General features: G+C 54.2%; 1 protein-coding gene across 6 annotated transcripts in view; it reads right to left on the reverse strand.

The window, feature by feature from the left end:
- Nucleotides 1-7,542, reverse strand: part of LOC146863493 (uncharacterized) — a 289,267-nt gene extending 281,725 nt beyond the window's left edge. For 5 of the 6 annotated variants that reach the window (XR_014978261.1, XR_014978260.1, XM_085642930.1 and 2 more), the window contains exon 1: nt 7,341-7,542. The gene's annotated coding sequence lies outside the window, so the exon portion shown is untranslated. The remainder of the gene's footprint in view (nt 1-7,340) is intronic. The other variant, XM_085642928.1, reaches the window with a different exon arrangement.
- Nucleotides 7,543-26,217: the final 18,675 nt, after the last annotated feature.

The following is a 26,217-nucleotide window of genomic DNA, read 5'->3' on the forward strand; positions in this document are numbered from 1 at the left end:
CAGCACCTCACCAGTGCGTGTCTTACTGGATATGAACTAACTATATTCACCCCACATGTCACTATAAAAAGATGTGCTACTCTGAACCCAGCCACGTTATTACCACTCTCCTCAGACGAAAAGGACAATGACGTCCATGATTGTTTATTTCGGACTGAGGAAGAAACGAAGGGATGGGTAAACCTAACTGATGTTCCCTTATCTGACCCCCAAGGGGAACTATATGTCGAAGGCTCTTGTTTCAAATTGCCGGAGGGCACTACCACTGCAGCGTATTCGATCCCCACATTACACACGATAGCTGAGACATCCCGTGTTCTTTATCAGTCAGCGCAGGCAGCAGAGTTGGTAGCCCTTCTACGGGCTTGTGAATTGGGTGAGGGACTGAGTGTTAATATCTATACGGACAGCCATTATACCTTTGGCGTAGTGCACAACTTTGGACGTCTCTGGGCAGAGAGAGGGTTCCTCACATCTCATGGGCAGAGAATTCAGCATGACCCATTGATACTGAGACTGTTTTCGGCATTGACACTACCGGACAAACTGGCTATAGTAGAGTGAAGTGCACACAAAGCTGTGGTGGACAATGTTGGGAGGGGAAATGAGTTCGCGGACCAGACAGCCAAGGAAACGGCCAGGGTAAAGCTGAATAAAATGTTTGTAGCAGGTTCTGCTAGGTGGGTTCCAGACAATGGGATGTTTGAGGACACTTTGGAAAGTGTGAGGGAAATACAGAAAGAGGCGACTACAGATTAACTGGCAGTGTGGGAGGAGAGGACAGGACGCTTAGACGATGATGGGTGTTGGACAGATTTGTCGGACAAGCGCAGATTGCTACTGCCCAATGCGTATGTTCTTCCTGTAGTCACCATGGCCCATGGTCCAGCACACACAAGCGCAAAGGGCATCTGCTAATTGTTGAATCCGGTATGGCAGAATGAGAATATTTCTAAGGTTGCAAAACACTTAGTGAAACACTGTATGGTTTGCTTGAAGCATAATCCCGGAAAACGCACCTCTGCACCAGCTGGTAATTTTCCGAAGAGGTGAAAATCCAGATTTTAAGGGACTTTCTAAAGAGGGTTTCTGACTGGATGAGGCGGAGGTTAGAGAGCTACCTTTAGGTGTTTAATCAGTGTGCCTTTGGCGTAATATTGCTGTAATGGTTAAATTACACATCCCGAGTTCCCTGGGTTTACATAGTTTAGTAAACGCTGTTCCTGTCCTCTCATCTGTCTCTCCATCCGGTGTATATTCCTGGAGCAGTCTAACCGCGGCCCTCATCCTCCTGGACCTCTCCGCCGCCTTCGACGCGGTCTGCCACCGCACACTTCGCGCACGCCTCCACAACGCAGGGATCCGAGAGAAAGGCCTGGAATAGACCACCTCCAGAGTCTGCCTCCCGCCATTCCGATCCGAAGCCTCCAAGATCATCTGTGGCGTACCCCAGGGATCATCCCTCAGCCCGACACTGTTCAACATAGACATGGCCCCACTCGCACGCATCGCCTGACAGCACGACCTCAACATAATCTTCTACGCCGACGACACTCAACGGATCCTCTCCCTCACCAAGAATCCCCTCACCGCCAAATCCAACCTCCACGAAGGAATGAAGGCCGTCGCCGACTGGATGAAGATCGGCCGACTGAAGCTGAACACAGACAAAATGGAGGTCCTCATCCTCGGCTCCAACCCTTCAGCCTGGGACGACTCCTGGTGGCTGATGGCAATGGGGGCAGCCCAGACACCCACCGACCACGCACGCAACCTGGGAGTCATCCTCGACTCAACGCTCTCCATGACCAAGCAAGTCAATGCCGTCTCCTTCTCCTGCTTCAACACCCTCCGCATGATCTACAGATGGATCCCGACAGATACAAGAAGAACAGTCACCCAGGCCCTCGTCAGCAGCAGACTCTACTACGGAAATGCCCTCTACGCGGGAGCTCCGACCAAGCTCATCAAACGCCTCTGCACCCCTCATCCTCGACGTACCACGACCGGACCAGCCTATCTTAACAGACGACTCTCCTTCTACGCTCCCAACCACCAGCTCCGCTCTGCCGACCTCTCCCTGGCCACCGTCCCGCGCATATGAAGAACTACCACTGGTGGCAGATCCTTCACCCTCCTCGCCGTCAAAACCTGAAACACCCTTCCACTCAGCCTACGACAGAACCAAGACCTGATGACCTGCAGGAGGCTACTCAAGACCTGGCTGTTCAACCAGTAGCGGCACCCCGCCCCCCCCCTTTCCTCTTCCCCAGCGTCTTTTGGTGCTTTCTGAAAGATGTACATTATTACCCAAGTCAATGTTACTAATTTTATCGACCTCAGAAGGATGAAAGGCTGAGTGGACCTTCTGAGATTTAAAGCGGAGACCAAGAGGTCAAACACACATCCTTTGATGCATTAGGCCACTGAGTATGCGCAACACCAACCCCCACCATACTTCTTGAACATCTAGCGTGTACCAGCTAAACCCGGGCAGGCCTGCGTTCATTGCTCTGCCTTGCTGCTAGCTGTTGCCCATTCGGGTGGTGAGGGCGGGTAGAGGAGAATCAGTGCAGCTGTGGAACACATCCAGCCTAACTGGTTTGACCCTATCTCTGCCTGCATCAGTGTCTTTCCTGAGTCCCGACACGAGAAGCACGACTGTGAAAAGAGTCTGCTGTGTGCACAGCTCTGGCAGTGTGAGGGAGAGGCAAGAGTCTATGGCACACGACTGGCCCACAAAAGAGTGTTCGGTCGGCTAAGCATTCCACGTTTAGGGCCACCAGGATCACTGTCTTTAGTATGCTTTATCTGTCTGGTTATGGACTAACAGAATGGTATGCGGCCCCTGATCAACAGCAGCACTGGGCTGCACTTAACTCGACTAAGCACTGACACCATCGAGATGGTAAATAAACATGCAAGCATTTATTTAAAGGTTAAGTGAAGTTAAAGAGAGAAAGTAACTAGGGTGTCCTGCACCTCTTAACTTTACCAACTGCCATTTTTAAACACATCTTGCAGCAAAAGTGTAAACATTAAATAAAGTCTCCTACAAATTAAAAAAGCATTGACATAGTCACTAGGTCTCACCTTTGGGACCTTATAAGTGTTTAGTTATCCAGCACAATATCCTTGGTGCAACAACATCAACTGTTGCATGGCTAAACACTTATAAGGTGCCAAAGGCGAGACCTATTGGCTATGCCAATGCTTGTTAAAAAGTTCCTGTAGGAACATGCAGTAGAAGGACACTGGCCACCGGTGTAACGAAACCTGAGGGGGGCCTCTCTGCAAGGCACGTGGAGGGGCCCCCTCCAGGCTCGATCAGGAACTCTGCACAGGAGTGCTGTGCTGAGGGGGCCTCCTGGAGCTTGGCGGCCCCCGCACTGCAGTACTTGCTCCAAACCCTACAGCAGGAAAAAGACTTGAAGCCCAGGAGGAAAGTGAAAGCGAGGAGGAAGCGTTGACCCGTAAGGAAACCTTGAGTGAGTGGGAGGCAGCAAATTGTAAGTAATGGGACAGGGGTGCTAAAATGGCGTTCTGTTGCAGGACACCCCCTCACCACCCCCCCACACACCCCTTGCCTGTATTTTTTATGCAATTGTGACTGTAGAGTACTGTGTTCCCGTTGTCCAGGTTCCCAGTACTAGTGTTCTTTCCCTAAAACTTCCCCAATTGGACTTTCACGCCCCCTGTAAGTCTGTAGAAAATGGTTCCCGAGGTCTTGGTTAGTGCGTTTGTGCAGAGTTAGAAGGTGGTTCTGACACTATGGGCCACCCGGATTTTTTGCTTTTTGAGCCCCTAATTGTTGAGCTTTTACTGTGGGGGAGCCTCATAAGTTGGGACTCACCCACACTGAACTCAGGATGTAAGAGACTGCATGGGGATTTTACTGGTGTTCCCCTGGCTTGACCAGGCCACTGCACAGCAGCTGGAGTAAGGGACACCGGACTGGTTACATGCAGACACACGTGTACATGCGTGTGCACACGTGTACGGGCTGCGCGGGGGAGATTCCTAGCGTGCGCAGTCCAGGAGCAGCTACAAAGTGAATGGTGTGGCAGGACTTATGCAGTATTGGGTGGCGACATGGAATAGGCTTTATACACTGGAAACATGCCAGGGAAAGTCAGTGTGTTTTACTGTGTTTTCACTTCATTATTTCCCTAAGGGAATGTGGGGCCCATGGCTAAATTAACTTCCACAAGGCCTACAGTTTCCAGACATGCACTAAAGTCCATTGTATTGGAGGTGAAAAGAAGTATTCTGCAGAGTCCAACGTCATATTTGTACTGCTTTTGGGTCATCCAGAACTGTCATATTTCTGTGAGCCAGCCAGGACCAGACCCAGGCTGACCTCAGCTGGATGGATTGATAACCTTTCTTCCACAAGCTAGGGCCTCGTCTCCAAGAAGAGAAGATGGGAGGGGATACAGGCTCATCAATTAGCAGCTGTCACTGGGTGCCAGGCACCAGGCTGCACCAAGGAGGGAAGGCAGCATGGGGGATGAGGCTTCAGACATGTGGCCAGAAACCCTGGACGACACCATTTTGAACAAGCTCAGAGGCTGGACAAGAAGGAGGGAGCAGGGCCAGGGACGTGATGTGTCGCTGTTTGATAGGACCAACAGAGACTTCCTGCCAGCCCCCTACTCAACTTTTAAAAAGTGCTTGCACAGGAAGAGAAGGTCTCTCTGGGGTGTGGTCTGCTTAGGGTGAAGGTGCTGGAGCCTGGTGCAATGGGCAGATGGAAGAAGAGACCCCCTGACTGCCCCCAGGACCCTATCAGCACCAGAAGAAGAGCCCAGGACTAGTGCACAGAAGCAGGGGCCTCTGCGCAGGGAGAAGAGAGGCCCAGAAGGAGAGCCTGGCAAAAGGCTGGCGCAGGGAGCCAGTGAAGACAGCACACTGACAGGAGCATAGTGCCAGAATAAATCCTGCCCTGCATATTTCCGTTCCGCCGTGGATCGCGAAAGTGTCGACATTTTCGCGTTCTGCGTGGACCGCGAAAATGCCGAAAGTTCGCATTTCCCGCGAGCGGAACGGGAATTGTCGCCCACGTTTCGCAGACACAACAGGGGCTCCAAAGGTCAGCCTTTTGGTCAGTGAAGCTCTGTGCACCCTCTCCCCCACCCCTCAGGGCCCTCCGGCGGGGTCCATCTTGGCGTAAAGGATGTGGTGAAAACTCTCAGAGGTGTCCGGGGACTCTGGACATGCACGCGCCGCTCTGGCTTTCTACAGCCCGCTGGAGGGGAGAAAAAGAAACGCGGCCTCGTTTTGACAGGGGTGGCATTTTATAGGAAAGGGGGTGGAGAGGATAAAATCAGGTGCCCCCTAAAAAACACCTGGTGGTTGGAGACAGGTAACGTTTTCGGGGGGTATAAGGAACAGCTGTGTTGGCATCTTGCATGAGGATGTTCAGACAGGAAAACACGGTTCCATAACTGCAAACACAACCAGAGACACGGCTCACACCGTATTTAAAAGGCAGCAATATAAGAAGTGCAGGAAGCGGAGCCAATGAAATACAGGAGCAACGAACTGCGGGCAAGGAATGTAAAACACCCTGCGGTTTAAAACGGATTTACGCAAACTTAAGACTACACAACGAGGACAGAGATATCTATAGATATATGTATCTTTTTTTTACAACACAAGAAAAGGCCCCGACAACCTATACAATACCATAAGGGCGCTATAGAAACACTCCCACCGGACTGGGAAGAGACCGCCCAGGGATGGATACTGGGAAGAGACCGCCCAGGGATGGATACTGGGAAGAGACCCCCGGGACGGATACTGGGAAGAGACCCCCGGGATGGATACTGGGAAGAGACCGCCGAGATGGATACTGGGAAGAGACCCCCGGGATGGATACTGGGAAGAGACCCCCGGGACGGATACTGGGAAGAGACCCCCGGGACGGATACTGGGAAGAGACCCCCGGGACGGATACTGGGAAGAGACCCACGAGACGGATACTGGGAAGCTGCGGCCGTGAAGGATGGGACGAATGAATACTAGTGTCAAGCGCCGCTGCCGCTTTGGTACAGGGGCCCGGGGCCCATATTGCAGCACCGTTGGCCCCCAGTAACAGAACCGACCCCTGCCCTTCGGGCCCACCACGAATGAGCCCGGTGCCCGCTGCAGGAGTGTGCTGTGATGGCACATAAAACATTCCTCCGCTCCGCCTTTAAAGTGCGCTCTGTTTCTCAATACACCCGTGTGCGTCCAGCAGACGAGACGACCACCCGCCTGAGATTGGAGGAACCCTCGAATTTACCCTCCCAATCGCGCCCCCCCCCCCCTTCCCTCCCTGAGCAAATCCACAGCGCAGCAAATGCAATGCGTCCCGGCTCCACTCTTACAAATAAACCAAAGCCATGAAAAGTTAAGAAGCTGCCGCCGCCGCGAGAGTCAGGTCAGCCGCGCTGCTTCCACCCAGACTGGCGAGGGAGCCGCAGACTGAAAAGTAAACTAGCAAGACCACTCGCCTTGCTTAAGGCCCCCCCCCCCCCCCCTCAAGTAGATACCAAAACCAGGCCAGAACTTGAACCCTCAGACTTGCACCCACTCGACCAATCTCCCCCAAAGAGCCCGGGGTGACCGCCTTGTGCAAACAATAGACGCCCTGATCAGATCACAGCAGCGGCCACCAAACAAGGCAGACAAAGGAAAGAAACCCGCCTCGGACGGCCACAAATTAGGCCTCCTACCAGAAACGCCAGCACTTGAAAAACAGCGCGCGCGCCTCGCGATAAAAGGGGGGGAGGGGGGGGGGGCAGAGCACACAAAGCACAATGTGAAACCAGACAACCTGGGATTCATCCTGGCTTCCCCACTTTAACCAAATTGTGCGATTCTACACAAACAAAAATGTTTGCAAGCAGCCGTGGGATCCACTATGCTGGTCAGCTAAAAATCGAAACCCTTCTGGTGTAAATTTGAGAGTTGCATAAACCACACAGAAGACCCTCAAAACTGCAAATACTGAAGACTGATCTCCACCAAAAAGTGTAGAACACTCCAGGGGACTTCAAAAAGGAAAACCCTATACGATCCCCCCTGAAGATACGCCCTGGGGACAGGAGCCGGGCCAGCAGCGAGCACCAGAGGGAAACGCAGCAGCTGAGGCCGGGAGAGCAGGAAAGGATTCAGTGGACTCGTTTCGTCGTGGTCCCCCCTCTGCTGGGACCCAGGAGGGGTGAGAGCCCCTCGGAGAGATGCCAAGCAGGGCACCGGGGAGAAGCGCTGCCGCCGCCCCTGCGTGACCCAAGCACACTCATTTGTTTCCAGCATGGGTGGATTGGGGGGGGGGGGGGGCGCAGGGCACATACCTGAGTTGATGCAGAAGGCCCCTCTCTGGCGACAGTGCCCTTCTGTGCTTCACCCTCGTGATCCTTCTGAGCTGGGAAACAAGATGGAGAAAACCAGTCCAAACGGCCCCTTTTAAAGGGCGTCTGTCCCTTACGCCCCGCAGCTACCTGGGGTGACGTCGGTCGTCCGAGCAGCTACCTGGGGTGACGTCGGTCGTCCGAGCAGCTACCTGGGGGCGGCGTCAGACGTCCGAGCAGATACCTGGGGTGACGTCAGACGTCCGAGCAGCTACCTGGGGGTGACGTCAGACGTTGCTCGGCTGTGCCTCCTCACCCCCAATAGATCTCCACTTTGGGACCTTATAAGTGTTTAGTTATCCATCAGAATATCCTTAGTGCCATAACATCAACTGTTGCATGGTAAACACTTATAAGGTCCCAAAGGCGAGACCTATTGGCTATGCCAATGCTTGTTCTTTCTTAAGTAGTCACGTAAAGCAAATATCTATCTTTCTTTCCTTCTTTCCTCCATTGCCTGCCCCTCTTTCTTTTCATTTTTCACTGTGTCTGTGTTGTTCTGTTCATTCTCCTGCTTTTCGCGGGCTCATCTGTGGCTCATCCGACTTTTGAAATAAAGCGCGTCAGCAGGAATCCCATGTACTGCAGCAAAATACATCCACGCGGGGGAGACTTCCGGTCGCTCGCGCGGGGCCCTTCGGTGTGATGTGAGCCTTTAAAGCTTGGAATTAATTTCTCCTAAACTTGAGAACCGTTGTCGACCGTTGTACATTCCTAAATTATTAAGAACCACAGTATCCCAAAAATAAATACAAGAAAACTAGTTAGAAAAGGATGTCCACATTTGATGTTAGCGCCAAGAAGGCCCTGCAAGGTTAAATATTTCACTTAATGAAACACGTAACATGCTACAAGTACAAATGCGCCCATTCTGTATGTATGTCCAAATGCGTGTTTTGGGTAAAATACACAATTATTCACAAATTGGACCATAAGCTAGCCTTATCTTCCTTCATTTGCTGAGTGAATAAATAGATGCGCGTACAAATGTATGATCAATGGCAAGATTCTTGTCTTATTCTAAATGTTATCAATAAAGTGTATACACAGACGAATATGTACTTTCTCATTATTAGAGCTATATGCAGGTGTTATATATATATATATTCACAAGTACATCAATGTACACATAAACATAAAGCTTCATTGGACATTGTATAATCATACGTGTACACGCGCAGGGAAGTATTATATATATGTGTGTGTTTATATCAATGTCTGTGGGTTTTATACACATTCGCATGTAAAAGTGTCTGCGTGTACATGCGAATGACTATGCTGGCATGCTTTCAGATACCAGCACATGTATACATACATGTATGTGTACATGTTCATGTTACGTGCGGTACATACATAGACATGTCTGTGGCCATGAACTGATGTCTATGACTTCATTGTCTTTGTCTGAGTCCTTCTCCCCAGAATCAGGACTCCCTTCGTTGATGTCGTCACGCGCACACATAACAAGAGAGCAGTCGCTTGGGCCCCAGGGTGCTGTGAACTGGACTTCCCAGTGGAAACTGTGTCGGATTCATCATATATGAAAAGAGACGCCATGTGAATGTCTTTTCAACGTTGTTTATTTGCAGTCAAATGGTGAGTGAACAGTAAGAAGAACGTCTGTCTCAAAAGCACTTTGGAACGTGATATATTGGGTGCTTGCCTTTGTGTCTTTGTGTGTGAATGTGTCTGTGTTGTTTCGCGTATTGGTTTTCGCGAGAGGGTTAACGTGCCTATGCGTGTGTATTTCTGTCTGTCTTTTGTGAATATGGCTGTCAGTGCCTGTTAGTTGTTTATCATGGATGCGCAAGTGTGAGTATAAGTGCCTGTTTGCAAAATCTGTTGCAAAGTTTGTGTGTTTTTATTCTTGCATGTATGCTTGTGTGTGATCTATGTTTTTGTATGTGTAAACGTGTGCCTGTGTGACTGCCAGAGTGTGTATGTGCCTGTTGGTGGGTGTATGTGCCTGTGTAAGCCTGTGTTTATATATGCATCGTGGTTGTGTTTGTGTGAGCGTTTGTCGGTGCGTGTGATAACTGTACGCCGGTGTGTGTGTGTGCCTGTGTTTGTGTATGCATCGTGCATGTGCTTATCCGCGCTTAAGTTTGTGGGGGCATGAGTCTTAATGCGTGTCTCTGCGTTCGCGAGTTTGTGTATGTATATCTCTCTGGTCGTGTCTGTCTGTGGCTGTGTTTGTGCATGTATGTGCATCCCTCGTCCTCTGGGTGGGCTACAAAGGAGTATTCCTACAGTGAGGCCGCGCCTGCCCCCGCCCAGCCCCGCAGACAGCCGCCTGTGTGCCTCGCCGTGCAAGCCTTCTGTGCCTTTATTGAAACCCAGTCCGGGTACAGGAACGACTGAAAGGGCGGGAAACCACGCAGCTGCGGCAGGGTGGAGGCAGTTTCTGCGCTGCCACTGCAGGGGTTGGGTTACAACAGGGGGGATAGGGGCCGGCTCACCTCTCTTGATGACGTGCATGTCGGCGGCGGGTTGCTCGGCCTGGGGAGGCGAAGTGGAGGCAGTAAGCTGGTGCTGGGTGTAGGCACGGGTCTCCCTCTGGTAGCAGTGGAGTGACTCAGCCTGCTCAGGCGGTGGCGGTGCTATGGCGCCTGTCGCACAGGCTATCCTTCGGGAAAAGACATGCCGGCTCCCGCTCAGCTGTCACCACACGCCTGACAACAACCTGACTGGAGCCGACTCCTGCCAAAGCTTGCACCAAATTGAAACAAGCGCACGCGCTAAAAGTAAAAAAAAAACAAGGCAGAGCAAAAGGCAAGCGTGGGCCGATCTCTTGTCTTTATGGGGCCATATGTTTGAAACACATGGCCCCATAAAGATAAGAAAAAGCTTTACTACAAACGTAAAGCAACCGAGCAACTCCAACTGGGACGGCTCTAAAAGAGAAAAGTGTACGTCACTAGACACTCTTTTCCAATGGCTGGCCACCGTTTAGCATAAACGGTGATGCCAGCCAATGGAAAAGAGGGGCGGGGCTTAAAGCCCACTAGAGAAATCTCCTCAAATCATTAAATCTCGTCAGCGAGACTGTGCATGTCTGCGCAGTCTTACGCCAGGCGAGACCTAAAAATGTGACGCATGCTCACAAGAGCGGGTACATGGACCTGATGGAAGGAGTATTGGTACGCTCATTGGTAACGGAAATATGGCTGCCCACGGCCCCCACAGGGGGCCACCTCAGAGGGTGGCCCCCCCTTAGATCCATTTGGGCACTTCCCCACACCGACTCACTACTGCGGGACTCAGGGCGTGCCAGACACGTCATGTCCGGCACGCCGTGGGTTGGGGAGGGTACTTAGGCTTCCCCCCTCAATTTTGGGTCCTCTTTGCAGCCATGGGTGCCCCCCCTCGCTGTGCCTCGCCGCGCCGTTTGTCAGGGAGCTGTGGCGGTGATTTTACGGTGCCCAGTGTCCTTAGGTGGGCATTGGGGGTGCACAGCGAGGTGGAGGTTTGAGCCATGGCTGCCTTGCCCCTACGGTGCCCAGTGTCCTTAGGTGGTTCATCGGTTTATATCGGGCATTGGGGGTGCACAGCGAGGTGGAGGTTTGAGCCATGGGTGCCTTGCCCCTACGGTGCCCAGTGTCCTTAGGTGTGTTACAACAAACAAATGATGGACGGAATGCTGACAATGCAGACATTCTCCCCCAGTCAAGAGATCTGGGTTAAATCCATCGTTCTTTTGCCCACTACGCCACCCCAGTTCAGACATGGCCATATGCAAATCAGTCTTGACCCTGTGCCTCATGGGAACAGTCCAGCCCGAACTGCCAAGCCATGTCTTCCCTGGACCGGAATCAAGCATCCTAGGACCGGTTTCTGGCTATCAGCCGTCATCAGCCAGGATAGCTTGACTCCAGTGGCGTAGTGAGCACGGGTCCCACGTCTGGGAATACCCATCCCACTTAGGGCGTAAAGGAGCAGCTGTCCGGTGGAGGTCCAGGCAGTGTGGTTAAGGGGGGTAGTTTTCAGGCGGAAGCGAGAGTGCGGTCCGGCATTGGGGGAGGGGGGGTGCAATTAGCATGTGGGGCCTTTAGTTGCTGCCTTTACGGCTGACGAGCCGGTCGTGGTACTTGGCGTGGTCCCCTATGCCTGGCCACGTACACAATGGGGGAGGTGCCATATGACTTTATCGTGCCACCTACCGTTGAAAGGGCAAGGGTAGGGGTAAATAGGAACAGTTTGGGTCTGTCTCCATACCCCAAAACGTCTCCAAAAAACACCCAATTGCCAAGTCACAGGCATAGTACCCCCAGGGGCACCCCTCTGTCCCCCCTCCCCCAACTTGCATACCCAAATAACACACACACTGACTGTTGAGTTGGGTAAAATTGCTGCAGGTTTATTACATAATCCAGAATATGTAATGTGTGGGTTATATTATGGGCGATCCAAGGGCTGGCAACCAACTGGGTCGCTTGCCCTCCTGAACACAATGGGGGAGGCGCCATATGACTTTATCGTGCCACCTACCGTTGAAAGGGCAAGGGTAGGGGTAAATAGGAACAGTTTGGGTCTGTCTCCATACCCCAAAACGTCGCCATAAAACACCCAATTGCCAAGTCACGGGCAGAACGCTGGTTGGTTACACTTTCCAGTGGCTGGGTCGTCAGGCGTTCGAGTTGCGCCGGACAGTGCCCCAGTTGGCACGCTGCCCAGTCCCGCCGGTATCGTTATCGGGTTCAACTTCAGTTTTGAGTGGGGCCGGAAGGGCCATCGCCGGGTTCAAACATCCTCCCTCCTATTTTCACCCTTTTGGGGCCTCTGTGGCTCCGCCCTCCTGGTGCTGCTCTTTCTTTTTTCTTATCACTCTTCCCTCCTTCCATCTCATCTTCCAAGCATCCATTACTCCTTTCTCTTTTCCCGCCTCTTCTTCTTATTTTTTACTTGTTTATTTTCTTTCTGTATGAGCGCTTGCATTTTTCTGTTTATTTCTGGTTTGCTTCGTCGTTTACGTTTTTTCTTTCTTTACACCTCCTCGTCCACCACAGCTTCCGACATCACTGCTGGCTTTATCCTATCCGTGGCTTTTAATCTTTTTTGCTTTGCCTGATTAGGGTGGGACCTGATAGGAATGAATTTCAAAGAGAGGGGCCTTGTAAGGTAGTTGTGAATTAAAAGGTGATCACAGAGTGGCCCCGCAAGCTGGATTTACATTACTAGGTCTGTGAAAATTGCATTTAAACCGTTGCTGGCGGTGTGTAGGACCTGGCGATAATTGCTGGAAACCAGGGACACCTAAAGTCTCTCGTAAGTCTGTCACGTGCTCGGTGCACCCTAGTTCTGTCACGTGCTCGGTGCACCCTAGTTGTCACGTGCTCGATGCACCCTAGTTCTGTCACGTGCTCGGTGCACCCTAGTTCTGTCACGTGCTCGATGCACCCTAGTTCTGTCACGTGCTCGGTGCAACCTAGTTCTGTCACGTGCTCGGTGCACCCTAGTTCTGTCACGTGCTCGATGCACCTTAGTTCTATCACGTGCTCGGTGCATGTAGGCTGCAGAGCTCGACTAGTTCTGGCTGTTAGCAAACAAATTAGTCTCATATTTCCATAGACAAATTTACCACTGTTAGACCTGGCGATTTCTGGTTGGCTAAGGCTTGCGCCAAAGTCAGGCAGAAACCACCACTCTAGTCAGGGCAAGGAAGTTACACGCCAAAGATAACCCCTGCTCACCCCCTTGGTAGCTTGGCACGAGCAGTCAGGCTTATCTCTGAGGCGATGTGTAAAGCGTTTGCGCGCGCACCCAGCAACAACACCCAAGGCCCACCACAAAGGAAACTCCACACAAGGTATTCTATAAAAATAACCTTTGTATTATACACAACACATTAGATAAAAACACACACTTTACAATGTGCCAACAGGCACGGGCAGAATTTACAAGGGATTATGTACAAGACAGGGCCACCTGGACCACTGTCAGGAATTGGCACTTTTAGATATTTAGCACATAAATATATAAAATCACTGTAGCACAAAAATAAACTGTATAGCACACAACCAGTACTTACTGGTATCGGGGAAGTACCACCTGCGTAACCCTAACTACTTTAGGAGACTGTCACGCAGGGAACTAGAACCTCACTAGCACCACCTGTACTAGGAGAAAGCAACAACCACCTACGTATCACAACACCTGTAGGGGTAATAGAACGTTACACATGATGCATCACATTCAGAGGTGTATGGAAGGAAAACACATGATGCCTAAAAACATTCAGAGGTGTAAAAGCAATGGCACATGATGCATCAACACACATTCAGAGGTGCAAGTAAAGAACACACATGATGCATAAAACATTCAGAGGTGTAAAAGTAATGGCACATGATGCATCAACACGCATTCAGAGGTGCAAGGAAGGAACACAATTGCGCAAAACTCCTATGCCACCACCTGTGGCAGTCCCTGGGCCAACTGGCCTGGAAGGGGCTAGGACGCCCTGCGTTCAATAAAGTTAAGCTGCGCCAGCTGCGCAGACTAGAACAAGAATGGTCCCCCACCTAAACGTGGCAGCTGCCCACTAAGTGCTGGGCAGCTGGAAAACGAACTTCAGGCACTCTGCGTGCCTCTGGAGCCCTCTCTGGGCTCTGACCATGTAAAATATGCCCCCTAGAGCCTTCGTGGCTCAGCACAACGTTGGAGCCTCACTGGGCTCGAGAAGCGATGCTTTGCCCCTCCGGTGGAGCCTCACGGGGCTCGTAGCTACACTGTGGACCTGTTGGAGCGCCACGCGCTCAGAACGACAATGACCCCCACGTTGGAGCGTCTAGCGCCCTAGACACTCAGGCTCCCCTCTGTTGGAGAGCGGAGCGGCTCTCAGCAACCACGGGCCCGCGCCGGAGGCGGGGGCTTCTTACAAAAGGAGCCGGTCTGGGACCGGCACCCACGATACTCGGGCAGAGTCCCCAAGCCCTTCCCCACTCACCGGGCCGTCCTCGGGGGACTCCGCTTCTGTTGGCCGCGCTTCCTGGTCGCCGGAGCCCGGGGTGGGCTCCCGCCTGCTCCCTTCCTCAGCGCGACGTCTCTCGGGGCCGGGGAATACGTGCGTCACACCCCCTCCCGCTGAACCAATCACAGCGCGGCAGGGGGATGACGCGACCGGGAACTCCGGGATGCAGCGGTGATCGTTTCCGCGACAAGAGGGGTAGGCTCCCTCGATAAAGGCAATCTTTGGCGGGGTAAATGCCGGGTGGGCACCGGCCCTCGAAATACGAAAACAAGCGGGGTGGCACCCGTCCACCCTGGCAGATACCGGCGGAATCGCGGGGTGGGCACCCGCTATCAGGATCACAGCGCACACAGCGCTATAAAGTAAACCAGCGCTCCCAGCGCTATGAAGGTGGCTAAGTTCAGGACGACAGCGCGCCCAGCGCTATAAAGTCCAGAAAGCGCTCCCAGGCGCTACCAGCAATGTCCAGCCACAAAAAAGGTCCTTCAGAGAGCAGGGGGCAAAGGCTGGGCCCAGAGCCAGCTCACAGGGCCCTCCAGCAGGGAGGCAGTCCCCAGTGGCGGTCTCTCCTGGCGCCCAGCAGCAGCAGGCCCCCCCTCAAGTGGATCCTGCAAGAGAACAACTTCTGTGGGGACACAGCCCCATTTTTATACAGTCAAATCCTTTGTCTAAGGTGCAGGGAAGGGGCGAACCAGTTCCAACAGGTTCCTGAGCACTTTGTTTTGCTCAGCCCCTCTCCCTATTCACTGGCAGGGCTAGGGTCATTAGACGCACCACAGGGGCCGGCGCCAGCATTGTGTGGGGGAATCCCTGTCCTATTCAGGACCCAGGTACACTCCTCCCCAGCCATCAACATGCTAACTCCCCATTCACCACTGGGTGACTCCTCCTGACTCTGGGGGATTCCCTAGTCTGTCACCTGACCTCACCAGCCAATCGCCAGACAAGCCACACATTTCAGACTGCACACTGAAGTGCCCACTTCTAGAAGTGGCACTTCCACACCAGGTACATGCACGCTGCACACATCATCGCGCAGCATTCACTCACACGAGTCCGCACATACCAAACACGGGCCTGCACACCCCACGCATCAGGAACTACCGGGACACATACATTCCCCCATGCATTCCTATGGGAGGGCAGGCCAACCTCACACACGCACGCACTTTACCCTGGGACACAGCGGTAAAGTGCGCAGAAGTCACTAAAATCACTAAACCAAGTCACCATATTAAGCAAAAAGTTTCGGGGTGAACCGGCCAGAAGGGCCAAGTCCAACAACCACAAATCCTTTTTTGGTTATGGAGCAGCACGCTACTTGCCGAAAAGCACTTCAACACCTCATCAGGGGTAGCAAGCGCTATATAAATGCACACCTTTGCCTCTTCTATCCCTCCACTATCCTCCTCAATCCAAAGAACGGCCTAACATGTCCACCACTCAAATTAATTTCATATTTCACTATACTAATTCAACACTAATCCTTTTGGGTTCTGGAGCAGCGTGCTACTCACCGGAAAAGCACTTTGACGCCTTATCAAGGATAGTTAGCGCTATATAAATGCAATTACAATACAATGCATTCTCTGGATCTTACTCGGGAAGAGGAGGTGCAGTGATCACCTTTACTATGGCTGTCAAACACGAGCACCGTGTGGGATGGAGCGGTGAGAGGTAGAGGAGGTGCAGTGATCACGTTTACTATGGGTGTCAAACATGAGCACCGTGTGGGATGGAGCGGTGAGAGGCAGAGGAGGTGCAGTGATCACGTTTACTATGGGCGTCAAACATGAGCACCGTGTGCGATGGAGCGGCGAGAGGTAGAGGAGATGCAGCGATCACATTTACTATGGGTGTCAAATATGAGCACCGCGTGGGATGGAGCGGTGGCCAATGGGCAGGGAGGGGGGCCGGCCGGAGGTGGAGGCGGGAGTGGGAGGAGGCGCCTGGGGGAAGCGGCGTCGGGAAAAACGGCGGGAAACGTGATCACTGCACCTCCTCTACCTCTCACCGCTCCATCCCGCACGGTGCTCATGTTTGACACCCATAGTAAACGTGATCACTGCACCTCCTCTACCTCTCACCGCTCCATCCCACACGGTGCTCATGTTTGACACCCATGGTAAACGTGATCACTGCACCTCCTCTACCTCTCACCGCTCCATCCCGCACGGTGCTCATGTTTGACACCCATAGCAAACGTGACCACAGCACCTCCTCTACCTCTCACCGCTCCGTCCCGCACGGCGCTCATGTTTGACGCCCATAGTAAATGTGATCGCTGCACCTCCTCTACCTCTCACCGCTCCATCCCACACGGCGCTCATGTTTGACTCCCACAGTAAACTTGATCACTGCACCTCCTCTACCTCTCACCGATCCATCCCACACGGTGCTCATGTTTGACACCCACAGTAAACGTGATCACTGCACCCCCTCTACCTCTCACCGCTCCATCCCACACGGTGCTCATGTTTGACACCCATAGCAAACGTGATCACTGCACCCCCTCTACCTCTCACCGCTCCATCCCACACGGTGCTCATGTTTGACCCCCATAGTAAACGTGATCACTGCGCCTCCTCTACCTCTCGCCGCTCCATCCCACACGGTACTCATGTTTGACACCCATAGTAAACGTGATCACTGCACCTCCTCTACCTCTCACCGCTCCATCCCGCACGGCGCTCATGTTTGACGCCCATAGTAAACGTGATCGCTGCACCTCCTCTACCTCTCACGGCTCCATCCCACATGGTGCTCATGTTTGACGCCCATAGTAAACGTGATCGCTGCACCTCCTCTACCTCTCACGGCTCCATCCCACACGGTGCTCATGTTTGACGCCTACAGTAAACGTGATCGCTGCACCTCCTCTACCTCTCACCGCTCCATCCCACACGGTGCTCATGTTTGACGCCCATAGTAAACGTGATCGCTGCACCTCCTCTACCTCTCACGGCTCCATCCCACACGGTGCTCATGTTTGACGCCCACAGTAAACGTGATCGCTGCACCTCCTCTACCTCTCACCGCTCCATCCCACACGGTGCTCATGTTTGACGCCTATAGTAAACGTGATCGCTGCGCCTCCTCTACCTCTCACCGCTCCATCCCACACGGTGCTCATGTTTGACGCCCATAGTAAACGTGATCACTGCACCTCCTCTACCTCTCACCGCTACATCCCACACGGTACTCATGTTTGACGCCCACAGTAAATGTGATCACTGCACCTCCTCTACCTCTCACCGCTCCATCCCACACGGTGCTCATGTTTGACACCCAATCAATCAATCAATCAATCATGGAATTTATATTGCGCACTACTCACCCGGAAGGGTCTCAAGGCGCTTGGGGGAGGGGGTCTGCTACTGCTCGAACAGCCAGGTCTTGAGCTGTTTCCTGAAGGCGAGGTGGTCCTGGGTCAGCCGCAGGTGGACGGGCAGGGAGTTCCATGTCTTAGCCGCCAGGTAGGAGAAGGATCTTCCTCCGGCGGTGGCTCTCTGGATGCGAGGGACGACGGCGAGGGCGAGTGTGAGAAGTTGGCCTGGTATATGATGCTCACTAGTTAAAGTGATCACCTTGTACCATGCCAAGCAACCCTTATGGTGTGGTTGTAAGTCAACCTTTTCGGACTAGCTGCCCTAGTGGTAGCGTAGGCTAAGCAGTCTTTGAGGCTAAACTCGTGAAGCGTGTTAAGCCAGCTGTTTTACCAAATGTAACCCCCTTTTATACCAATGAAAGGACACCACACAGATATATATTCAAAATATATATGTATTTATTTCTCAAAGTAACCCCTAGTCTCTTTATGAGCACAGGAGCACAAATCGTCAAACAAGATTACAGTAGAATACACAGAAGTTGCACTTTATATGGATAGGCCCTGGTGGCCACTCGAACCATATACTAAAATAGTGGTATAAGTACCACGAACAGAAAAGGGAAAAGGCCTAGGGCCTCTAGAATCGCTGGGCCTGCAAGGAGCTAACGCCAGTTAGTGACCAGGCGGTCCACGGGTGGCGTGTGCAGAGCAAATAGTCACACGCGTGCTCCCATAGGTTTCAATGGGTGCGTAAAAAGTACAAAGTTACTGCAAAGAGGATCTTCCGGATGGACTAGGAACTCAAGATTTGGAACACAGGCACTAGAGATGTAATACTACACTTGGGCACAGGTGTGCCAGCTTTACCTCACCCACAGGAAGCGGGTGCATAGGCCTCGAAGTGCGTCGGGTTTCTTCTATCTGTTTCGTGGAGCCTGAAGACAAAGATGCTGCAGGCGGTCGGTCCGGGAGAGATGCAGTGGATCCAAGAGTGGATCGGAGATGTTGAAGACCTGTAAGCAGAGGGGACAGTGTTCACAGTCACTAGCCAGTGACCGGCGTGGCACCAGGTGGGTACCAGGCAATGTCGGGTGCAAACAGGAAGAAAGGTGTAGCTTGTCTCTGCAGCCACGTGGTCCCTGGAGGTCGACGACGTCCAGGAGTCGGTTCACGAGCTGTCCCACGCAGGCTCTCGCTGTCGGCGGTGTCGGCGACTTGATCGAAGCAAACAAGCCTTGGCAAAAGCAATTGTTGTAGGAGCTGAAATAAGCTGGTGGTTCTGACCAGCAAGGTCAGAAGGACTGCTCCTTTGGAGGGGAGCAAGGGCCAGTCCGGAGCAACCAGACCAGCGGTGTATTTCTTGAAGTTCGTCGCCAAGATGGCTACTAGCCAGCGGGCCAGCAACCGGTTAGGCGCGTCGAGTGGCAAAATGCAGAAGGGCCCCACGCAGATCGTGGAGATGCTGGAGGGCTCACCTTTGGTGCAGATGCTGCTCGGGTGTTGGGCTTCTCAGATCCCAAAGCACAACTTGGAGGGAGCCTCAGTTGTTGCACTTGTCAGCTTGTCGTAGTCGTTCCAAGATGGCTGGCTCCACGTGTCTCGGTGCCTCCACGGGTCTCCTCTTTTCAGGGACTGTGGATCGGGCGGTGAGAGGTCTGGAGGTCCAGGTCTTGTCGGTCTCTGGGCTCGGGCTCCGGCGGGAGGCGGCGGCAAAGCAGACGTTGATTCGCTGGATGGTGCTTGCGTTAGCAAGGTGGTCACTCCCTGACCACAGGGGAGATTGGCTTCAGTCCTCTGTGCAGCAGAGCGTCGAAGTTCCCGTCTTCTTCTTAGTGTTAAGTTGATTCCAGGATGTCTGAAGTCTTAGGACACAGCTCCTACCTTTAAGCGGATTCTAGGGGCCGGACTACCTGCTAGGTCCCTCCCTATGGGTGGGACCAGGAAGGGGGGTGGTTACACCCCCAATCCTTTGTCCAGCTCGCCCCAGGCCCGGGACTGGTGTGCCCCAGGACCGGTTTGAACTGGCATATGCACCGAGGCTCCTTGTGAGCCACAGGCATGTCTGGTTTCTTTCAAGCCCTACCTGACCAATACACAAAATCCTGTCTGGGGTGGTGCACGCACCTCCCCTGGCAGGAAACCCTTTGTCCACACCTCCCAAGCTGGAAGGACTCCCAGCAGCAGGAGGGCAGACTTGTGTCTGTGGTGGCAGCATCCATTTTGTGGAGCTGAGGCTATGTCTGATTTTACCCGGGTTTCAGGTACTGTACATGTCGTGTCCCTCTAGAAGGGTGGAATGCTAACCCCGTCGCCAGAATTGGCGAGGGGTTAGTATTCCAATTCGTATGACACCTTACTCGACATGTTTTGATAAAGCCAAACCAAAGATAGCATTTAACCGCGAGGTTCATAATGCACTTAAGAGTATATGGTATGACGATATCTGGAAACAGTAGAAGGAAGTTGTTCCGACCACTGCAGACAGGCTCAGCTCATGCCAGAGCACCATCTCACATGGAACCAAGCACTCTGCCTTCAGGATTGTTAAGGCCTGCCATAGGAGTAACTTATAGGTTACCAGGTGTCCCATTTAAGGTTAGGTATAGGTATACTACACCTAAGTAAGAGGTGATTACACCAACTTACCCCAGCTGAGTGATCAGCCAGTTGTGTCAGATTGTTAGGCCAAGCCTGGGGTGGCATAATACATGCTTCAGCCCCTGGCAGGCCTTGGGTACACCAATGCCCTGGGTACCTAGTGTACACTGGTACAGGGGCTGACAGGGTGATCCACTTCCAATTGGTTATGCACCTAGGGTGCATAGTTTTAATTTAGTAGAGAGAACAGCAGGCTGGGGGTCTGATTGGCAGGCCCACAGCCTCAATATGTCAAAAACCAGTGAAGCAAAAAGCAAAAAGTTGGGGTGACCATAGGATAGCAGACCCTACTCTCCTACAGCGAGGTTCGCAGATCGTAGCTGTCGGGTGGGCGTGTAGAAGGTCAGGCGGTCTTTGAGGTACCTTGGGCCCAGGTCGTGGAGGGATTTGTGTGCGTGGGTGAGGAGTCTGAACGTGATCCTCTTGTTGACAGGGAGCCAGTGCAGGTCTCTCAGGTGGCTCGAGATGTGGCTGCGTCGGGGGGCGTCCAGGATGAGACGGGCGGAGGCGTTCTGGATACGCTGAAGCCTTTTCTGAAGCTTGGCTGTTGTACCGGCGTAGAGGGTGTTTCCGTAGTCTAGTCTGCTGGTGACGAGGGCCTGGGTGACAGTCTTCCTGGTCTCGGTCGGGATCCATCTGAAGACCTTGCGGAGCATGCGGAGGTTGTGGAAGCAAGATGAGGAGACGGCGTTGACTTGTCTGGTCATCGATAGGGAGGAGTCCAGGATAACGCCCAAGTTGCGTGCGTGGTCCGTTGGCTTGGGTGCGGTGCCCAGGGCCGGGGGCCACCAGGAGTCGTCCCATGCGGAGGGCGACGGTCCCAGGATGAGGACTTCTGTCTTGTCCGTGTTCAACTTCAGGCGGCTGATGTTCATCCATTCGGCGACATCTTTCATCCCTTCGTGTAGGTCGGCTTTGGCGGTGTCGGGGTCTCTGGTGAGGGAGAGAATCAGCTGGGTGTCATCGGCGTAGGAAATGATGTTGAGGTTGTGTTGGCGTGCGATGGCAGCGAGGGGTTTCATGTAGATGTTGAAGAGAGTAGGGCTGAGCGACGATACTTGCGGGACGCCGCAGATGACTTCGGTGGCCTCAGAGCGGAACGGAGGGAGGCGTACTCTCTGTGTTCTGCCGGAGAGGTATGAGATGATCCATTCCAGAGCATTCCCCCGGATGCCGGTGTCGTTAAGGCGTTGGACTAGGGTGCGGTGGCAGACAGTGTCAAATGCTGCGGAGAGGTCAAGGAGGATGAGTGCCGCTGTTTCACCTTTGTCGAGCAGGGCTCGGATGTCGTCGGTGGCTGCGATGAGGGCGGTCTCGGTGCTGTGGTTGGCTCTGAATCCGGATTGCGATGGGTCGAGGGATCCGTTCGTCTCGGGGAAGGCGGCCAGCTGCTTGTTGACGACCTTCTCGATGACTTTGGCAGGGAATGGAAGGAGCGAGATTGGGTTCTTGAGGTCGGTCGGGTCCGCTGTTGGTTTCTTCAGTAGTGCGCTGAGCTCGGCGTGCTTCCAGCTCTCCGGGAAGGTGGCTGTGTCGAAGGAGGCGTTGATGATGTCTCGGAGGTGGGGTGCGATGGTAGAGGCGGCCTTGTTGAAGACATGGTGGGGGCATGGGTCGGTCGGAGATCCGGAGTGGATGGTGTTCATCATGCGTGTCGTGTCTTCGGGGGTCACTTTGGTCCATGTCTGGAGGATAGCGGCGGGGTGCGTAGGTTAGGTCGATGGGTGCGGGGGTGGAGCGCCGAAACTGTTGTGGATGTCGGCGATCTTGCGGTGGAAGTACGAGGCGAGGGAGTCGCAGAGGTCCTGCGAGGGAGTGATGTCGTTGTTGCCGGTGCTGGGGTTGGAGAACTCCTTGACGATGTTGAAGAGCTCCTTGCTGTCATGGGCGTTCTTGTCCAGTCGTTCCTTCAAAGATTTCTTCTTGGTGGTGCGGATGAGCTGGTGATGTCTGCGGGTGGCGAGTTTGAGGGCGGTCATGTTGTCGGTGGTCTTGTCGAGGAGCCAGGCCTTCTCGAGGGTGCGGCAGGCCTTCTTGGAGTCCTTGAGTTCGTCGGTGAACCAGGGGGCTTTCTTGCTTCTGGGCCTGGTGAGTGGGTTCTTCAGTGGGGCGAGGTCGTTGGCACAGGAGGTCAGCCATTGCGTGAGGTCGAGGGCTGCTGTGTTAGGGTCCGTTGTCCTGACCGGTGGGTTCTGGCTGAGGGAGGTGGTGAGCTGGTCGACGGTGATCTTGCTCCAGTTTCTGTGGGGAACCTGCTTCGGGTGGTGGTGGACCGTGTTCTTCTTGAAGCTGAAGTGGACGCAGCTGTGGTCAGTCCAGTGGAGTCCGGTGCAGTGGCTGAAGGTGACGTGCTTGCTGGATGAGAAGAGGGGGTCGAGCGTGTGGCCGGCGTAGTGGGTGGGATGGATCGGTGAGAGGTAGAGGAGGTGCAGTGATCAAGTTTACTATGGGAGTCAAACATGAGCGCCGTGTGGGATGGAGCGGTGAGAGGTAGAGGAGGTGCAGCGATCACATTTACTATGGGCGTCAAACATGAGCGCCGTGCGGGACGGAGCGGTGAGAGGTAGAGGAGGTCCTGTGGTCACGTTTGCTATGGGTGTCAAACATGAGCACCGTGCGGGATGGAGCGGTGAGAGGTAGAGGAGGTGCAGTGATCACGTTTACCATGGGTGTCAAACATGAGCACCGTGTGGGATGGAGCGGTGAGAGGTAGAGGAGGTGCAGTGATCACGTTTACTATGGGTGTCAAACATGAGCACCGTGCGGGATGGAGCGGTGAGAGGTAGAGGAGGTGCAGTGATCACGTTTCCCGCCGTTTTTCCCGATGCCGCTGCCCCAGGCGCCTCCTCCCACTCCCGCCTCCACCTCCGGCCGGCCCCCCTCCCTGCCCATTGGCCACCCCGCTCCCGCCTCCCGCTGACCCTCCCTCCCGGCTCCTTATTTATGTCACCCCCTCCGCGACCGCGCAGCAGACGCGCGCAGCGGGAGCGCCGACTGAGCGCCGAAGGTGCGCCAAAGGTAAGCCCGTCTGCGCCCGTCCGTGCTTGGACCGCGCCCAGTGCCAGACCCCCTGGCCCCCGCGCCTGCCAGCCCCCCGCAGGACCTACAACTTCGCTACGCTCATCGCACTCAAAACCGCCCGAGCCCCCGGATGCTACCGAGCGTCCCCGCGACGCACCCATGGACCCTTCGTCTGCCGAGCCTGCAACTTCTCCTGCCTCCAAACAAGCACCACGCCCACCAAGACGGACAACAGCAACCACCTCAAGTGCATCCTGATCAACACCCGCTCCGTCCACAGACACGCCGTGGAACTCTGGAACCTCCTCGACACCGCATCTCCAGACGTCGCCTTCCTCACTGAAACCTGGATGAACGACTCCTCAGTCCCCGACATCGCCATAGCCATCCCGGACGGCTACAAGATCATCAGGAGGGATCGCAACAACCAGACCGGAGGAGGGATCGCCATCGTACACAAAAGCACCATTCGCATCTCGAATGACTCCACCGACGCATTCAACACCGCCGAATACCTGCACTTCCAGATCCACACCGACCCCAAGACTACCCTCAGAGGCACCCTCATCTACAGACCCCCGGGACCACGCGCACAGTTCTGCGAAGACATCACAGACTTCATCAGCCCTCACGCCCTCCCCTCCGCCGACTACATCCTCCTCTGGGACCTCAACTTCCACCTGGAGAACAACAACGACCGCAACACGACCACCCTGCTGGACAACCTCGCCAACCTCGGACTCCAGCAACTGGTCAACACCCCCACCCACTACGCCGGCCACACGCTCGACCCCCTCTTCTCATCCAGCAAGCACGTCACCTTCAGCCACTGCACCGGACTCCACTGGACTGACCACAGCTGCGTACACTTCAGCTTCAAGAAGAACACGGTCCACCACCACCCGAAGCAGGTTCCCCACAGAAACTGGAGCAAGATCACCGTCGACCAGCTCACCACCTCCCTCAGCCAGAAACCACCGGTCAGGACAACGGACCCTAACACAGCAGCCCTCGACATCACGCAATGGCTGACCTCCTGTGCCAACGACCTCGCCCCACTGAAGAACCCACTCACCAGGCCCAGAAGTAAGAAAGCCCCCTGGTTCACCGACGAACTCAAGGACTCCAAGAAGGCCTGCCGCACCCTCGAGAAGGCCTGGCTCCTCGACAAGACCACCGACAACATGACCGCCCTCAAACTCGCCACCCGCAGACATCTCCAGCTCATCCGCACCACCAAGAAGAAATCTTTGAAGGAACGACTGGACAAGAACGCCCATGACAGCAAGGAGCTCTTCAACATCGTCAAGGAGTTCTCCAACCCCAGCACCGGCAACAACGACATCACTCCCTCGCAGGACCTCTGCGACTCCCTCGCCTCGTACTTCCACCGCAAGATCGCCGACATCCACAACAGTTTCGGCGCTCCACCCCCGCACCCATCGACCGAACCTACGCACCCCGTCGCTATCCTCCAGACATGGACCAAAGTGACCCCCGAAGACACGACACGCATGATGAACACCATCCACTCCGGATCTCCGACCGACCCATGCCCCCACCATGTCTTCAACAAGGCCGCCTCTACCATCGCACCCAACCTCCGAGACATCATCAACGCCTCCTTCGACACAGCCACCTTCCCGGAGAGCTGGAAGCACGCCGAGCTCAGCGCACTACTGAAGAAACCAACAGCGGACCCGACCGACCTCAAGAACTTCCGCCCAATCTCGCTCCTTCCATTCCCTGCCAAAGTCATCGAGAAGGTCGTCAACAAGCAGCTGGCCGCCTTCCTCGAGACGAACGGATCCCTCGACCCATCGCAATCCGGATTCAGAGCCAACCACAGCACCGAGACCGCCCTCATCGCAGCCACCGACGACATCCGAGCCCTGCTCGACAAAGGTGAAACAGCGGCACTCATCCTCCTTGACCTCTCCGCAGCATTTGACACTGTCTGCCACCGCACCCTAGTCCAACGCCTTAACGACACCGGCATCCAGGGGAATGCTCTGGAATGGATCATCTCATACCTCTCCGGCAGAACACAGAGAGTACGCCTCCCTCCGTTCCGCTCTGAGGCCACCGAAGTCATCTGCGGCGTCCCGCAAGTATCGTCGCTCAGCCCTACTCTCTTCAACATCTACATGAAACCCCTCGCTGCCATCGCACGCCAACACAACCTCAACATCATTTCCTACGCCGATGACACCCAGCTGATTCTCTCCCTCACCAGAGACCCCGACACCGCCAAAGCCGACCTACACGAAGGGATGAAAGATGTCGCCGAATGGATGAACATCAGCCGCCTGAAGTTGAACACGGACAAGACAGAAGTCCTCATCCTGGGACCGTCGCCCTCCGCATGGGACGACTCCTGGTGGCCCCCGGCCCTGGGCACCGCACCCAAGCCAACGGACCACGCACGCAACTTGGGCGTCATCCTGGACTCCTCCCTATCGATGACCAGACAAGTCAACGCCGTCTCCTCATCTTGCTTCCACAACCTCCGCATGCTCCGCAAGGTCTTCAGATGGATCCCGACCGAGACCAGGAAGACTGTCACCCAGGCCCTCGTCACCAGCAGACTAGACTACGGAAACACCCTCTACGCCGGTACAACAGCCAAGCTTCAGAAAAGACTTCAGCGTATCCAGAACGCCTCCGCCCGTCTCATCCTGGACGCCCCCCGACGCAGCCACATCTCGAGCCACCTGAGAGACCTGCACTGGCTCCCTGTCAACAAGAGGATCACGTTCAGACTCCTCACCCACGCACACAAATCCCTCCACGACCTGGGCCCAAGGTACCTCAAAGACCGCCTGACCTTCTACACGCCCACC

This window comes from Triturus cristatus, chromosome 2_2 (assembly GCF_964204655.1).
Source record: "Triturus cristatus chromosome 2_2, aTriCri1.1, whole genome shotgun sequence".
In the NCBI taxonomy this organism is placed as follows: Eukaryota; Metazoa; Chordata; class Amphibia; order Caudata; family Salamandridae; genus Triturus; species Triturus cristatus.